The following is a 17,444-nucleotide window of genomic DNA, read 5'->3' as shown; positions in this document are numbered from 1 at the left end:
GTATTATATACATTGATAGTCAAACAAAAATTAAAATATCATTTCATTCGTATCTACACAATTTATCACACATAATTCAATATTATTGGAATTTTTTCATTTGTTAAATTTCATCAATTGTGTGGGAAACCAAAAACCTATGTACCTTCATGGGAAACCAGTGAACCCTATGTACCTTCATCGTTTATATTATTGTGCCTCACCTGATGACTGAACCAAACCTGTGAACACTCTTAACCAAACCTTATGTACCTGCAAACCTGTCCTGCACACTCATGGCCCTTTTCTGCCAAACCTCAGTTTCTGATAAAAAAAACAAAAAAAACAAAAAATGATGCGTAAAGCTCTTTGGAACGTTGTGAAATTGAGACTATAATAGCCTCATAGCCTGACTTCAATACACCCAACAACTTTCATTACTTCAATGCCTTCAGCAACTTTTTCACCATCTTCATTTATCTTCATCGTTGAATAGTGTCAATACAACCACCACTAACTTGAAACATATAACCAGCTCCTCCACCAGCTACCTCAATTACTTTCACAAATTCAGTTCACCACCTACCTCAATAAATTTCAAAAATTCAGTCTATATATTTACAAATCTTGATCGTGTAAAACAAGAAGAGAGGAAGAGCTTTCTTTTTGTACAGAGCTTCACAACAACACCCGAATCCAAATTCAGTCCACTACCTTCTACAATTAATTTCACAAATTCAATCAATATATTTACATTAGTTTCCATGTAAAACAAGAAGAGATGAAGAGCTTTGATTAAGTTCAGAGCTTCACAACAGCAGCAGAGGTTCACAATAGCAGCAGGAGCCGAATCCATCAAAGAACCGATCAACCGGAGGTCTTCCGACCGGTCAATCGGCTCCACCTTTTCACAATTTTTTTTTTTGCTCAACCTGAGACTTCATTTGGCTATCCTGTTTCTGACCTTTTGCACACTATTTCCTCACAGCAGCAACCGAAACCTTCCATACCTTTTGCTTACCTTCAGAAGTCATGCCCAGAACAAAAAGAGTAAGACCAGAACATGGTAAAACCACTAACCCTCCACCACGCCAACAACAGCAACAACAGGCTTATCCAACTGTTGATTTTCTCACTTACAATCATGAACAAGCTTTTGAACAACCGACCAATTGTTATCGCAAAAAGGGTAAATCTCCCTCGTCAATATGATCCTCTGTTGGTGAACAAACTTGAGACGATGGGATGACTAAATTTAATCAATTTACTACAAAAAGTATATTCATGTCTTGTGTATTTATTTTATGTTCACTTGAGAGGGAGAAGTTGGAGAGAATAATCTAACATCTTATGTCAAAGGTAAAATAATCACATTGAATAGCCACACTTTGGAGAGCAAATATGAGGGTGGAAATACATTTGGAGAGCACAACCAAATACAGCCAAAGATTTTTTCCTTTCATTTTACTTCTTTCTTTTTTTTTTTCATTTTCTTTTATAGAAAGATTCTTTCCAAGTATATTATTTTTTTAATCTTAGATTTTAATAAAAAAATTTACTAAAATGTCAATTTTCAAATGAGTTCTTAAATGGTTGTTTGGCATGTGCTAAAATAGCACATACTATTTTAGCATATTATCCTATTTAGATCACAATCATCTTATTGAAGTCGCATCACCTCTCTACTACATTACCTAAAACCCAACCCATATTTTATATTTTTTTTTATAAAAAGTCAAAAAATATATTAATTTAACGCTTCTCAAACTATTATTATTATTATTATTATTATTAATATTAATACATGGAAGGTGAAGGGAGAACCCTACGGCCTCTGGTTGAAGTACACAAAATTTTAACCATTGGATTAACCATTGTCTTTGCCTTTTTGGTGAAAAGGAAACAATAAAGGTATCTGTTTAGTTGTCAGTTTTCTAAAAAAACTACTAAAATTTAATTTGGTAAAAGTAGACATTATAAAAAATCATTTTTAAAAATTACTTTTGTATAAATAGAAAAATAATATAAAAAGAATGAATGCTTTGAAATTTTCATTATGTGGTTCATTCATCTATTAAGAATGAAAGAAAATTTTGAGAATTTTAAATACTATTTTTGTTAAATTAATTTTATTTAAAAAAAAATATTTTGAAAACATAACCAAACAAAGTGATTATTTTATTTTAATTTTTTTATTAAATATATTTAATATAAGTCTAGTTTTGAAGGTATCATCGATATCTTTTTAATAGTATTAATTCTATAAAAATTGGATTAACATTTTAAAAAACTACATATGTTTTATCAAAATAAAATAAAAAGTAAAAAAAAAAATGTAGAGAGAGATGTAGATATACAATTGTGTGTTGAGTGAAGTGTGTGCGAGGTAGAGAAAGAGAGAAACACATACGTATAAAAACGTGTGCATGAGGCAAAAGTAGTGCGAGTGGTGAGGGAAAAATGATAAATGTAACTCTAAATTTCACGTCCTTGGAAGTATTTTCATCTTTATTATTTGTTGTGTAATTTTAGAAAGCATCCCACTAAATGGTAAATATTTTTCTTACTTTTTTTTTCACTATTTTGTGTAATTTTTCCTAATAATAAAGCTTTTATACTATTTGAAATTGATAAGATTTGACATGTAATGGGGCAAATATTTTTTAGTGAATTTTTTATTGAATTTGAAAGGATTTCACAAGTCAGACAAGATTACGGTAAAAAATTAGCAGGTATTAGTGATACATATGTCTAAAAAAAAGAAGAAAATGACCGGATTAAATTTATATCAGAAATTCAAAGCTCAAAAAATGCTGGCAGTAATTAATAATTTTTTCAAGTAATTGATTCAAATAATAAAAGCTCATAATCCATTAGTATAATAATTTTTTTATCTAGCACAAAAAAAAAAAACTGGAAAAAAAGAAAAAAAAAAGAAGAAAAAGAAAAAAGAAAGAGGATATGATAGACAAGATAAATATTTTTATGGGTAAATAGTTCCAGCCAAACAACTGCATGATATGCACTAGTCGCTAAATTGGGGAATTGTTTGTTCAATCCCGTCAATCCTTTTATGTTCTAAAGCATCCTCGGCTTGGACATGTTTTTTTAATAAGGAAAATGAGTGAGAGCACTAATTAGTGCTACCACTAATGATGTGACAGTGGGTCCCACCATGAATGATTTGATATTTTGGCCTTAGTGTTGTATTTTTTTTCTTTTTTTATTGAGTGCCATGTCATTAGTGTTCTTTTTAGAACTCCAAAATTAGTGATCTCTATCATTGTTGTTTTAATAAATCCCTACTCCCTTTTTTTTATTTTTTTATTTTAGGAATTCTAAAGTCCAAAACATCCAATTTGTTTATGAATAAAACTTTCTAAAATAGACACTACGACTTTTGGTTCATACCTTTTTCCAATATGTACAATGTAGAAAATAATTTCCCAATTTTTACAGATAGATTTAAATGTATTTGTAAGAGCATCTCCAACGGTGAATCAGATTTTTCACCAAATTTGAGTAAAAAATGACCAATTTTACCAAATTTGATACCACTTGCTCCAACGGTGCACTTTCATCAAATTTGTGCCGGGGACAACCGGTTGGTCGACCGGTTAAGTGAAATTTTTTTTTTTTGAACTTTTTGAACCTTTTAGTGTTCAACCGGCTGGTCAACCGGTTAGGCAAATTTTTTTTTTTTTACTGTTTGAACCTTTTCTTCAAACCGTTTGAACCTTTAGGCGGTCGACCGGTTGGTCAACCGGCCGGGCAACCGGCTGGTTGACCGGTTGGTCTCTCCCAACGGTCAGGAGCAGTGATTTGGTGAAATGCTTCACCTGTTCTCATTTTGGTAAAAGATTTGCTGAATTTTCGATTTGATATCGATTTGGTGAAACCGTTGGAGCTCAAAAAAGTGACTTTTTCATCAAATTTGAAATTTGATACCAGGTTTGATGAACCGTTGGAGATGGTCTAAGTAAAGTAAAAGAATAAAATAAAAATGTAGTTAGTTAATACGTTCATGTGTACCCTAGCAGTGTCTAATCCTATTTTTACAAAAATTACCTGTGTCGACTAGTGTCCTACTTTTATTTTGTTTTTAAAATTATTGTGTTCATGTGTTTGTATTGTGTCGTGTATGTGTCCTGAGTTTGAATTCGTGCTTCTTAGACCAAAATGTTTTCCTTTTCTATTTATTTCCATTATAAAAGTCCAATCATTCCCAAAATTTTTATCAGCAAAAGTACTAAAAAACAAACTGTTCTGTAACTAATTCACTTCAACTTCAATTCACCAAGTTAAATATAATTAATTTAGAGGCAAAACCATGTCCCTAGGATCTACATCCTCCAAATAATCTATAACGCTTCATTGCTCGACAAGCTTTATCTATAAAATTTTGGCAAACAAATTTATCATGTATTCTCGAAAAATCAATGGAAAGAATCTAACTGAATGATGCAAAACCACACCTTTGGCACAGTGGATAGGTGAAATGAACATAAAAGCATAGCATACACCTAAAATACAAAAATCCAAGGTACTATCAAAAGTGTACTAACTGAACAAGCATTGATTCCAATCGTCCTAGATCATATTCAAGACAAAATCTAAAACAGAAGAAAACAAAACTGAATTACAAAGAGTACTACGGCATAGAACACAACATCAAATCTCAAAAATCAACTGACAACAACTCTCAGATCGCTTGACGAAAAATGGACAAAAGATTCAATCTTTGATGAAATAAAACTCAAATTCACTAAGATTTTTACTATTATGAGTTGTAATAACCTCCAAAACTGTTGCATCAACTGTAGAATCTGATGCATCATTGGTAGCATGATTCTGAAGTTGAGGATTTCCCAACATCTTTTCCTTTAGGTTGGAGAGAACGTCTTTCAGTGTGTACCATGATCCTCCCACTTTGTTCTGGACTTGTGTTGCTTTAGGGAAGGTCCCTGGATGTGTTTCCATATATCTGTAAATTCAAAAAGTACAATATAAAGGGTTCAGAGAGCATATACTTAAAAACAATTGGTTTCAGATATGACTCCAGTTGCAACTATGAGACTATGAGAAATGTTGCAAACACCCATCTGGGCACTTTTTCTCACCCACAAGAGCACACAGACATGCAGATAGTCAATACTTGTATACAAACACCTCAACTGACCTTTTAAACAGTTGAACCAGCTGAATGCTGAGATATCAAGAGAAGAGGCATTCATGGTGCCTCTCGTGAAAGTTTGCAAATGGGAAAATTATGCTAAATTCTAATCAATTGCAAAGTGAAAGATCACTAAAGCTTGGTAGCATAGACATAAAATGAGGCATGGACACACAACACAACAAAGATACATAGATACGAACATAAAACAAAAAAAGCTTACCAAAGGGGGAAAAAATGTGAAAACAAGAAAATGAAAAATGTAAAAAAGGACATGAACAAGCCAAGAATGTTGAGATACAAATATCATACTTATTTTGTTTTATTCATAGTGACATTAACCTTATATCAACTTTATAAAAAAAAAATATTTACCTTGGATTAAATTGTGTATATTGCATTGTGTCGCCATTCATTTTCAAGATCATTAGAAATGGCCATGATGTTGTGTCAGCCAAGTGTTTAATTCTGTATCTTGTACCAAGAAAAATAAAATAAAATTGGTGAGGTGGAAAAGTAGGAGGGGTAGAGGAAGTATTCCTAGGGAATGGAAGGTGGTTTTTGTTCTTTATGTTGGGTTGAATTGAGGGAGCAGAGGAGGAAGGAAAGCATTAAGCAACTTCACAATTAAGTCTTCACATAATAAGGAATAACCAAATTTTTAAGAAAAAGTGTAAAAATGCTTATAATGGACTCATCCAACAAGTGTTGGGGGCATTTCTCAAGGAATCCAATATTTTGACTGACAATGCTCCTCTATGGAAGTAACCATGTTGACTAAATCAAACCAATTAGATCATAATAGCAGAGCAATTGAAAACCACAATTATACAGTGATTTGAGTTTTAAATGCATTGATGTGCGAGTGACAATAAGACAAAATCCCATCCCAAACACAAGTAATTAGTTATTGTATAGTGGCATTCCAGTGTTCTTACAAATTGGGGTTATTTATTTCATTATATATATATATATATATATTTAAATCCTTCTTAGTTAAGGTTTCTATGTTCTTTAGATTCCAGTTTGGTGAGAGTTTCCTATTTTTTAAGATTTTTACTTTTTGTTGGTTATGAGTCTATTCTTAAGCTACAATCCAACCTGTTACTTGTTTAGAAACTGCCTATTTTGCAGGAGTTGGTATCCATTATGGTTTCTATGCGACAACTTTAAGAAAGTTTCTTCTCATCTGTAGAGTTCATTAAATATATACATAATGGCCCCCTTGCAATAACAGGCAACTAGAGTTGAAATCTTCCAGGCCACCACTTTTTCCTTGCAGTCTAGCCCTAAAATACAAAAATACCTGCATCATACACATTTTTAGAAAATGGTATTCCATTCTAATATGCTACATTTGTAATCCAATTTTTTTTTCCTATTTCTTCTCCCAATTTTATACATTTTAAGAGGTAAAATAAATAATTCTAGCATATTAATCTAAAAGCCAATGTATGGTTTGGCAGGAGTAGATTGCAAAAGGGACAAAGCATTGAAATAGACTTAGTTGTCCATTTTTACATGATTTATTCTAATATAAGAAAGAAAATTCTAAATGTAAATAGATAACTCAAGTATTTCAATAACTGTCTAATTAATAGTCAATTTTAGAAAGAAATAAAAGTACCTCAAAATGTATTAAATTAACTATGTGGTCAACATAACCCCGCCCATATCATAGAGTATAATGGGTACCGAGTTTTAGTTCACGTTCCATGCGCCAAAACAATCCTACTTCCAGATAAGATTGCATCACTTTGTAGAGCTAACAAAATATATACATACATAAGTTGGATCCTGGAAAACAAAACGCATTTTTCAAAAAACAAATATATATATATATATATATATATATATTCAAGGTATTTAAGAGCATATTACAAGAAGTGATCAATAGAGAAATGACAAATTCCTTTATATGGATTCAAATTAAAATACCCACTACTTATTTTTTAGCAAATTCAATTTTCTTATCATTTAGGCTGTGTTTGAATCTTATATTCTTGCACAAATCCAAGATCCAAACACAACCTTAAACTTGAAGCAATTGATAAAAACACAACCCTAACTAAATTCTATAGAGATTATAATCAAGGGTTTTGAAAAGAAACTCACTCCTTCACGAATGATTCAACAGCGAGAGTCTTCTGTTCCTTGGCGGTTTCTTGGACTGCGATGACTTCTGGGCATCGCCATTATTGGAAGAGGTGGAGCAAAACCACCTTGTTGGGCTGACAAGTCCTACAAATAGAATCAAAACCCACTGTAGTTCGAAACATGAAAAGAGGTGATTTTTCAAAAACAACACCAACATTTGGGTGTGGTGCGGAAACAAATGATTGTGTTTGTGTGAGATTGGGGTTTACCTACTCTTTGCAAATGAAGTTCTGATTTTGCTTGAAGGAGGCGAGAGACTGCCATTCTCTCTCTCTCTCTCTGTGACAGTCTGGACTGCGGTGGGAGCAGAGAGAGGAAGAATTGGGTTTTAGGGAGGTTCAGGGGAAAATGGTTGCCACTGCATATTTGTGCTAGGGATGGACAACGGTTTATCCGAACCGCTCAAACCGTTCAATCCGCCTAATTCGCATATAAATGGGCGGTTTCGCAAATATAATGCGGGCGGATGCGGTTTAAAATATGACAAATTTGCGGGTTGCGGGCGGGTTGCGGTAAACCCGCAACCTGCAAAAACCGCCCGCACTTTAATTATTATTATTATTATTATTATTATTACTTTTTATATACCAACTTTGTAACTTTTACAAGAGTACCATTATATTATCTATGACACTATAGGATCCTTATTTTTAAGTATTTCTCAACTTTCTTAATGCCGTAGAATTATCAAGTCCTAAACTTGATTTCTTATATGATTTTCATTAGTGATTCATCCACTTTTTCCTAATAAAATTTTCCTTCTAATGGTTGATGGAACTTATAGTTTGATTATTGATTACTGAACTGGCAATTCTAATTGAGTACAACCTTTAATGTATTGATATACATTTTTTTCCTGGCAAAAATGTTAGTGTAGGGTCTCTTTGTTTTGGGTACTTTCATTTAATGCATTGATATTCAACTTTTATTTGTAAACTCATCAAAAAATTGTTATCACAAATATATAAAATGAATTTGATGCCTAAATTCGCTGGGAAAAAAAGACTCAAAAATTAATTTTTAAAGAAAAAAAGTGTAAACCGCAAACCGCCCGCAACCGCCCGCGCATTTGCAAACCCTATCCGCACAAACCGCAAACCGCACTGCGGGCGGTTTCGGGTTGACTTTTTCCCAAACCGCATAGATGCGGGCGGGTCAAAACCGAACCGCAAACCGCACAAAACCGATCCGCGAACACCCCTAGTTTGTGCGGTACGTTTACGTTTTGAGTTATATTTATAAAAAATTTATAAATTAATTTTTATTTATTTTTACAAAAATATAAACTATAAATGCGTTTGGCTTAGACAAAATACTTAAAAAGTTTAAAAATATAAAAAAGAGTGGGAAATAACAAGTGGTGGCGGCAGAAAACGGTGGTGGAAAATGATGGCGGGTGGTGGTGGCGGAAGACGGTGGGTGGTGGGTGATGGTGGTGGTGGTGGTGGGTTGTGGGTGGTGGTGGCGGGTGGGTGGTAGGTGGCTGGTGGGTGGTGGTGGCTGGTAGCTAATGGTAGCAGGTGGTGGATGGTGGTGACAAGTGGCTGGTGGCGGGTACGTGGCGGGTGGTAGGTAGTGGTAGTGATGGGGGGCGGATGAATGGTAGTGGCGGGTGGTGGCGGGCGGATGGATGGTAGTAGCGAGTGACGGGTGAGTGGCAGGTGGGTAGTGGCGGTGGCGGTGGCGGGTGGGTGTGGGTGGTGGTGGTGGTGGTGGTGGCGGCGGGTGGGTGGGTGGATGGTGGGTGGTGGCGGGTGGGTGGTGGCAGCAGGGGGTGGGTGGTGGTGGCGAGTGGGTGGCGGGTGGTGGTGGGGGTTGGGTGGTGGTGACGAAATACGGCGGTGAAAAATGGTGGCGGGTGGTGGCTAGTGTTGGGTGGTAAAAAAAAAAAAAACTCAAAACTCAAAACCGGAACATATTTTTTGAGTTTATATTTTTTAGCCAAATTTAAAAACTGAGAGCATTGATTTATAAATTAAAAATTTACCAAACAAGTTTTTATTTGAGTTTTTAAAATTTTTGTAAATATAAATATAAAACTGAAAACGTAAGTATTACCAAACGACACCTTAATAATTAAATGAACAATTACATCATACAATAAAAAAATAAAAATGAAATCACTAACTAAACAAGCAAAATAAAAATAAAAACAATCCACTAACTAATTAAACTAACCAGATTCACCAATGAAACAATTTAAACTAAACAAATATAGCAAATAAAAAAAAACTAAATTAGTATTATTATTAGCACCATGATTTCTGAGGTTTTTTTTTTTTTTTTGGCTTGGCCCGCACGTGCGCCGGAGATGCCCGCACGTGCGCCGATCGTCTTCTTCACTGCAAATTTTTTTTTTTTTTGGGAAAGTTAGAACCAGATCATCAACAAGCAAAGATAAAGATGTTACAAATTAACTCCTACACTCATAAATCTACACAAAAAAAAAAAAATTACCTTGAAAAAGTGGAGAAAGAGAGAAAAAGAGTAGAGATCCGCCGGAAAAAATAGTGGTCGCCGGAGATTCGTCGGACGGAGAGGGAAGTGATGTCGGCAGTGAGATGATGGTGGTGAGGAAGAAGAAAGAAGAAGAAATGGGAAGAAAAAGGAAGAAGGAGAAAAAGAATAATGTGGGTTTGTGTGGGGTTGTGAAAGAGAGAGAGAGAGAGAGAGATAACGAAATCTGAGATTGATTGAGATTGGGAGTGTGTGTTTGGTGTGTAGATAAGGTCAATTTTTGTCTTTGTCTTTGTCTTCTTTTTTTTTAAACGAAAATAAAACAAAATAAATAGAATAAAATAAATAAAAGAAGTGGAACAAAGAAATAATTTTTTTTTTCTTTTTCAAATAAGTAAATAATAATAATAATAAGAAAAACAAAACAATTTTTTTTTCAATTTTTTAATAAGTAAATAAGAATAAGAATAATAATAATAAAAATAAAAACAAAACAAAATCTGCATTTTTTTTATTTTTAATTTGGGCCGCTCCTACGGCGTTAGACAGTAGCCGATTTGGGTTGGGCCGCTCGTGCAGCGTGCCCACCGCTCGTGCGCTCTTTTTTTTTTTTCGAGCTGGGCCACTCGTGCGCCAAGTGGGGCCGCATGAGCGGTGATTTTGGGCCGCTCCTATGGCGCATTTGGGACGCTCCAGCAGCGATAAGCAGTACCCATCTCACGTTGGGCCGCTTGAGCGGTCTGGGCTGCCTCTCTTTTTTCTTTTTTTTTCTTTTTTCTTTTTTATTTTTAAATTGCACAAGTATAACCCCCTTTTTTATATATGTATTTGTTTAAAATTGAACAGGTATAACAAATTTTTTTTATTTTTTATTTTTTTAATAGAAAACTTACTAGAAAGAAAAAGAAAAATGCAAGGTTGCCTTACTGTAAATAAGATAATGCCACAAAAGTCTAAGCACCTTAAATTGCTCTTAAATATGACTGAGACCACAAAGAGCTAAGCATCTCAGAAATTAATTAATAAGAGATGTGCCACAAACTAAAAATAAAAACACACATCAATGCCTTACGCAGGCTACGGAAGGTCCCTTCTACCCACACGCATGCAATGACCTTTTTCTGCTACTTTGCAATAGCATAGTTTAACAAAAAAAAAGAAGCACTCGCAAGCGTACATGCTTCAAGAAAATGAAAAACTAACTCCCACCACCTAACAAAAGGCACCAGAGTTATGGCATAAAGTTGCCACTTCAGAATCCCCCAGGTAATAATACCCAGCGTAGTTTATAGCCTTCGAGCTACTAACCAAAAACAACAATTAACAAAAACCAAGTACAGCCCAAAGTATACTTAACCATTCCTACCTTCAATTGACATCCGAAATAAGTATAGCATTTTAGAAAATATCAGAATGCCTACTAAAGATATAATCTTCACGCGAAAACCACGGGTACTACTTTTCTCCCTAACTGTGTTTGTAACTTTCCCTCTTCTCCAACAGGGTGACAGACTAGGTTGATTCGGTATCCAGAATCGAGGCGCATAAAGCTACCTTAACCTATGGGGCTGCCATACAGAGTTCAAGCCGAGGTAGTTTTGAAACAATCTCCACACCCCTAGGTATTTAAACCAGACTCTAGTCTCGAAAATCCCAAACCTTTGTGTTCTAGGCTTTGCCATTCGAACTCTAGTTTCCACTGTCTCAGTTGGTCTCCTAGGAACTCACTACAAACACGGTTAGGTGGCTATACCAGACCGTTAGATGCCGTTCGGGCACGACAAACACCAAAGGAATTACACCTTTAGAGGATTTAAAGTCTCCTAGATGCAAGTAAAGCACAACAAGAATAAAGAAAAATAGACTAGAATAGAAGGGAAAGAAAAGAAAAGAAGACATTAATCTCTCAATCATAGTAAAAAGGGTCCATCAAAGCAATGGACTCAATCATATCCCCATTCCCAATCCCCTCTATATATGGTTTCAGTCTTTGGCCATTCACTTTGAAAGTGTGGCCATTCTTTGGATCTTGCACCTCAACGGTGCCATGAACAAATGCCTCAACCACCACAAAAGGTTCATCCCATCTAGATCTTAGCTTACCCGGAAAGAGTCTCAATTTTGAATTAAAAAGCCACACTTTTTGGCTGGGTTCAAAGGATTTTCTATTAATGTGCTTGTCATGGAATTCTTTAGTCCGAGCTTTAAAAACTCTCGAACTCTCATATGCATCATTCCGGATTTCCTCCAGCTCATTGAGTTGCAATTTCCGGTTGAGCCCAGCCGCGGCCATATCGAAGTTAAACTTCTTTATGGTCCACAATGCTCGGTGCTCAAGTTCAACCGGGAGATGGCAAGCTTTGCCGAACACCGCTCTATATGGTGACATCCCAATGGGTGTCTTATAAGCAGTGCGGTAAGCCCATAATGCATCAATTAACCGTTGTAACCAATCTTTCCTATCCAGCCTCACCATTTTCTCAATTATTTGCCTTACCTCTGTATTTGAGACTTCCACTTGGCCACTAGTTTGAGGGTCGTATGGAGTGCCAACTTTATAAGTGATAGAGTATTTCTTAACTACCGACTCAAAGAACCGGTTACAAAAATGTGTACCCTGATCACTTATTATGACTCTAGAAAACCCAAAACGACTAAAGATATTTTCATGCAAAAATTTGATTACCACTCTATGATCGTTTGTTCGGGTAGCTATTGCCTCCACCCACTTAGACACATAATCTACTGCCAAGAGAATGTACTCAAACCCGAACGACGATGGGAAAGGGCCCATAAAATCAATCCCCCAAACATCAAATATTTCTACCACAAGAATAGGGGACATTGGCATCATGTCACGCCGAGACATCGAACCCATTTGCTGACAGTGCATGCAAGTTCTACAAAATTGATGGGCATCTTTAAAAATTGTGGGCCAATAAAACCCGCTCTGTAAAATCTTGGCGGCCGTTTTATGCCCACTAAAATGACCACCACAAGCAAAACAATGACAAAATGTAAGAATGCAATGCACCTCACTCTCCGGCACACAATGTCAGATCACTTGGTCGGAGCAATGTTTAAACAACTCCAGATCCTCCCAAAAGTAATACCTGACCTACGAAAAGAATCGGTCTTTGTCTTGCTTAGACCAATTCTGCGAAATTTGCCCAATGGCCAAGTAATTCACAATATGTGCAAACCAAAGAGTTGTTCGTCCGGAAATGAATCATGCAAAATAAGAGGGTCACTAGTATACTCAACGAGGATTCAGGAGAGATGATCCGCCACCACATTCTCAGATCCTTCCTTATCACGGATCTCTAAGTCAAATTCCTGAAGCAACAAAATCCACCTAATCAACCTAGGTTTGGTCTCTTTCTTAGATAGTAAATACCGCAAAGTGGCATGATCAGTGAAGACTATGACCTTGGAACCTAGGAGATAAGATCGGAATTTGTCTAAGGCAAAGACCACAACTAGCAACTCTTTCTCGGTGGTAGTGTAATTAAATTGTGCATCCAAGAGAGTGCAACTAGCATAGTATATAGAAAATGGTGCCTTATTGACCCTTTGGCCCAACACAGCCCCAACAGCATAATCGGAGGCATCACACATGATTTCAAAAGGAAGCGACCAATCTAGGGATTTCATGATTGGGGCAGTGGTCATGGCCATTCTCAGTGTTTCAAATGCCTTTAAGCATGCCTCATCAAAGATAAAAGGCACGTCCTTAACCAGTAAACTACACAAAGGACGTGATATCTTACCAAAGTCTTTGATGAACCTACAGTAAAAACCTGCATGCCCTAAGAAAGACCTAATTTAATGCACGAAATTGGGTGGAGGAAGGCCTGCAATGAGGTTAACCTTAGCCTTGTCTACCTCTATACCTCAAGGGGACACAATGTGTCCCAATACTATACCCTCACGAACCATAAAATGGCTCTTTTCCCAACTCAAGATTAGGTTTGCCTCAGTACATCGTTCTAACACTCTAGTCAAGTTCCTAAGACATTCCTCAAAAGACGGTCCAAACACCGAAAAGTCATCCATAAAAACCTCTAAGAATTTCTCCATCATATCGGAGAAAATGGCCATCATATACCATTGAAAAGTCGCTGGTGCATTACATAGCCCAAAGGGCATGCGCCTGTAAGCAAAATTGCCAAAAGGGCATGTGAATGTGGTCTTTTTCTGGTCAGCGGGGTACATCGAGACTTGATTATATCCCGAGTAGCCATCAAAAAAATAATAGAAACCCTACGCCGCTAACCGCTCTAGGATTTGGTCAATGAAAGGTAAGGGAAAATGGTCCATCCTAGTCGAGGAATTTAGTCTCCTATAATCAATGCACACTCGCCACCCAGTAGTGGTTCGTGTGGGGACTAACTCTCCTTTCTCAATCTCAACAACGGTGATGCCTGATTTCTTGGGCACCACTTGTGTGGCACTCACCCACTTGCTATCTGAGATGGGGTATATGATACCTGCATCCAACAATTTCAATACTTCCTTTTTCACCACCTCTTTCATATTAGGATTCAGTCTCTGTTGCATTTCGTGAGAAGGTTTGGTATCCTCCTCTAGGTGTATATAATGCATGCACACAGAGGGATCTATCCCTTTTAAATCAGCCACTGACCACCCTATAGCACTCTGATGTGCCATGAGAACACTCATCAACTGACTCTCCTGCTCTACAGTCAAGTCAAATGCAATGATGACTGGTAAAGTATATTGGGGCCCTAAAAATGCATACTTGAGTGTGGCCGGGAGTGGCTTCAACTCAAGTGTAGGTGGTGTGACCAAAGATGGTATGGCAGGCTCTCTCAACATAGGAGGAAGTGACTCAAACCGGGCTTTTCACGGAAGAAAATCCAGTGTAGAAGAAGCATTAAGAAAGACATTCACCTCCTCAACTGACCCATCAATATCAAAATTTTCAAACCCAAAATGAGCTAGACAAGCATCTAAAGGGTCCTCTACAAGAATGAAGGGCAAAGCCTCCTCCACAATCTCATCCACAACATCCACTAATAAGAACTCATTTCTCTCATGAGGTTGTTGGGATGCTTGGAAAACATTAAGTTTCACTTGCATGTTACCAAATGAAACTTCCATAACCCCAGTCCGACAATTAATACAAGCATTGGCCGTAGCCAAGAAGGTCGACCTAAGATCACCGGGATTTGTTTCCTAGAACTGGATACCGGTTCCATATCTAAACCAAAAAGTCAACAGGAAAGTAAAACCTATCGACCTTCACTAGCACATCCTCAATCATGCCACGTGGCACTTTGAGGGACCGGTCAGCCAATTGAAGAGTGACAGTAGTGGGCTTCAACTCGCCAAGCCCAAATTCCTCGTACACAGAGTACGGCAACAAATTGACACTAGCCCCTAAATCTAACAAGGCCCTATCAATGAAATGGTCCCCTATAATGCATGCAATGGTTGGGGCACTCGGGTCCTTAAGCTTAGGAGGTGTGTCATTTAACAAGATGGAGCTTACTTGCTCCGTGAGTAGGACCTTTTGGGACACATGTGTCCTAGATTTACGCTTTTGCGTACAAAGGTCCTTCAAAAATTTGGCATAGGATGGTACTTGCTTAATCGCCTCCAACAAGGGGAGGTTGATTTTTACCTGTTTAAAGACCTCCATCATTGCCTCCATAGATGCCGCCATCTTATTAAAAGGGGACGGTGTATCAAGGCATTGGCGAAAGGGTGCCTTAGGCACATATGGTGCCTTGGGCTCATGTGAAGTGTTAGGGATTAAGTCATCCCTCTTAAGTGTTTCCCCCTCACCCTTGCTCTCACTAAGTGAACCACCGTGGTCACCCTTCTTAACTCTAGTTGCATCAGACACAACTGACTGAGGCTCTAACTCCCTCCCACTTATCAAACTAATCACTGCTTGCACCTGCTCATGGTGCTTTCCATTCCCACCCGAACTCTCTGCCCTGTATTGTCCCTTAAGGTTGGCCACAGTTTGACTTGGTAATTTCCCCTCCTCTCTCCGATTCATGTTGTTAGCCATTTGACCCAATTGGGTCTCTAGCTTGGCAATAGAGTGAGTGTGGGAATGAACTACCGGTGCTAACCCCTTAAGTTCTGAGAGAACTTCCAACACCTGAGTCTCAAAGGCAGAGTTGCCCTGAGGAACGGGCGGGGGTTATGGTTTCCGATACGGTTGTGGGGGTCTATAAGGTTGCGGTGGTCGGTAAGATGTTGGTTGGCAAAATTATTAAAATTCTACCTTGGTGGTGGAGGATTGTAAGAAGTGCCTTGTGAAGGGGGTCTCCATGAGAAATTAGGGTGATTTCTCTATTCTGGATTGTATGTGTTGGAATATTGATCATTACCCAGGTTGGAGAATCCTTGAGCCGCATTCACATGCTCCTGGACAAACTCCGGATATTGTGATGCCGAAGGGCACTCACTCAAGTCATGAGCAGGGCTCACACAAATAACACATGCCTCATGAAATTGAGGTTGATCTTGCTGGGTAGGGGCACGTCCCGTAGCTAATAATTGGTCCATCTTGCGGGACAATGCCTCTACTTGTTGGGCTAACTCTAAGTTTTGCCCGACCTCATAAATGCCCCCTCTTTTCGGGGCTCCAACTATTGGTTGCCAGACTTGCCGGGCTGCAGAGGCATGGTGAAGGGAATTATCACTTAGGTTCTCAAACAATTGCCATGCCTCGACATCATTTTTAGACATGAATGTCCCACCACAGGACGAATCCACTATTTGGCGGTGCGGCTCCGTTAAGCCATAACAAAATGTTTGAACAAGTTGCCAATTAGGCACTTGGTGGCAGGGACACTGTTGGAGAAGGTCTCGAAGTCTTTCCCAGGTCTCATGGAATTGCTCACCATCCATTTGAGCAAAGTTTGTGATGGCTCGCCTAAGTTGGTTGGTTATACCTATGGGAAAGTACTTCTTCAAGAACCGTTGCTGTAATTGGTCCCAAGTTGTGATTGAATTAGCAGGTAGAATTTAGCCAATGTTTGGCTTTATCCTTTAATGAGAATGAAAGCAATCATAACATTAAGGCCTCATTTGTGAAATTCTGAATCCTCAATGTCGAGCAAATAAATGCTTACAAGGATCGTCATGAGTTAGTCCATGGAATGAGGGGAGCATTTGTATGGTGCTGGACTTAATCTCATAATGAGCAGCAGTGGTGATGGGTAATTGGATGCATGATGGTGATGTATATGCAGTGGATGTGAAATAATCCTTAAGGGTCCGGTTAGGCACATTCGGGACATCAGGATCTGCCATCTTTAATGGCTCAATGTATGAATATGAATATTCAAGCCTAGGAACACGGGCAAAGGCCCTAAGTCCCCTAAGGGTCCTTTCTAGTTCAAGGTCCAAACTCCACAATTCAGGGCGACAAGAACGACGCCCGTGCATACACTACCCACACACACAAAAAGTTTCGACTCTGTACACTAAGTTACGAAAGCAAAATACTAAAGGGAGAAATACTCATAGCGATTTAACGAAAACGCTTTACTCGTCTTGCGAGTGCTTGACGTGTAGACGTTGTCTCCAACCTCTAATTGAGCTTCGTTTTTCTTTTTAGCACTTTGGTGCTTTGCTTGCAAGTATTTGCTTCTATTTACGCACTTTAGTGCTGCATTTTTTTTTTTTTAAACTC

At 37.7% G+C, this 17,444-nt stretch overlaps 1 long non-coding RNA gene across 3 annotated transcripts; it reads right to left on the bottom strand.

Moving 5' to 3' along the window:
* Positions 1 to 4,461: 4,461 nt before the first annotated feature.
* On the bottom strand, positions 4,462 to 9,995 carry LOC145793117 (uncharacterized). Of its 3 annotated transcripts, XR_014333704.1 has the most exons (7): positions 9,767 to 9,995; positions 7,519 to 9,651; positions 7,268 to 7,393; positions 6,780 to 6,917; positions 6,276 to 6,458; positions 5,528 to 5,626; positions 4,555 to 4,963 (listed from the first exon to the last, which is right to left on the bottom strand). It is a non-coding gene; the product is annotated as an uncharacterized LOC145793117 (long non-coding RNA). The 3 variants fall into 3 exon arrangements; XR_014333703.1 differs by lacking the exons at positions 5,528 to 5,626; positions 6,276 to 6,458; positions 6,780 to 6,917 and having other exon boundaries at positions 4,462 to 4,963; positions 7,523 to 9,651; XR_014333702.1 differs by lacking the exons at positions 5,528 to 5,626; positions 6,276 to 6,458; positions 6,780 to 6,917.
* Between the last annotated feature and the right edge of the window lie 7,449 nt (positions 9,996 to 17,444).

This window comes from Camellia sinensis, chromosome 6, assembly GCF_055761805.1.
Source record: "Camellia sinensis isolate YWXY chromosome 6, ASM5576180v1, whole genome shotgun sequence".
Classification (NCBI taxonomy): domain Eukaryota; kingdom Viridiplantae; phylum Streptophyta; class Magnoliopsida; order Ericales; family Theaceae; genus Camellia; species Camellia sinensis.
The sequence above is the reverse complement of the archived record's forward strand: the minus strand, read 5'-3'. Positions and strand labels throughout refer to the sequence as shown.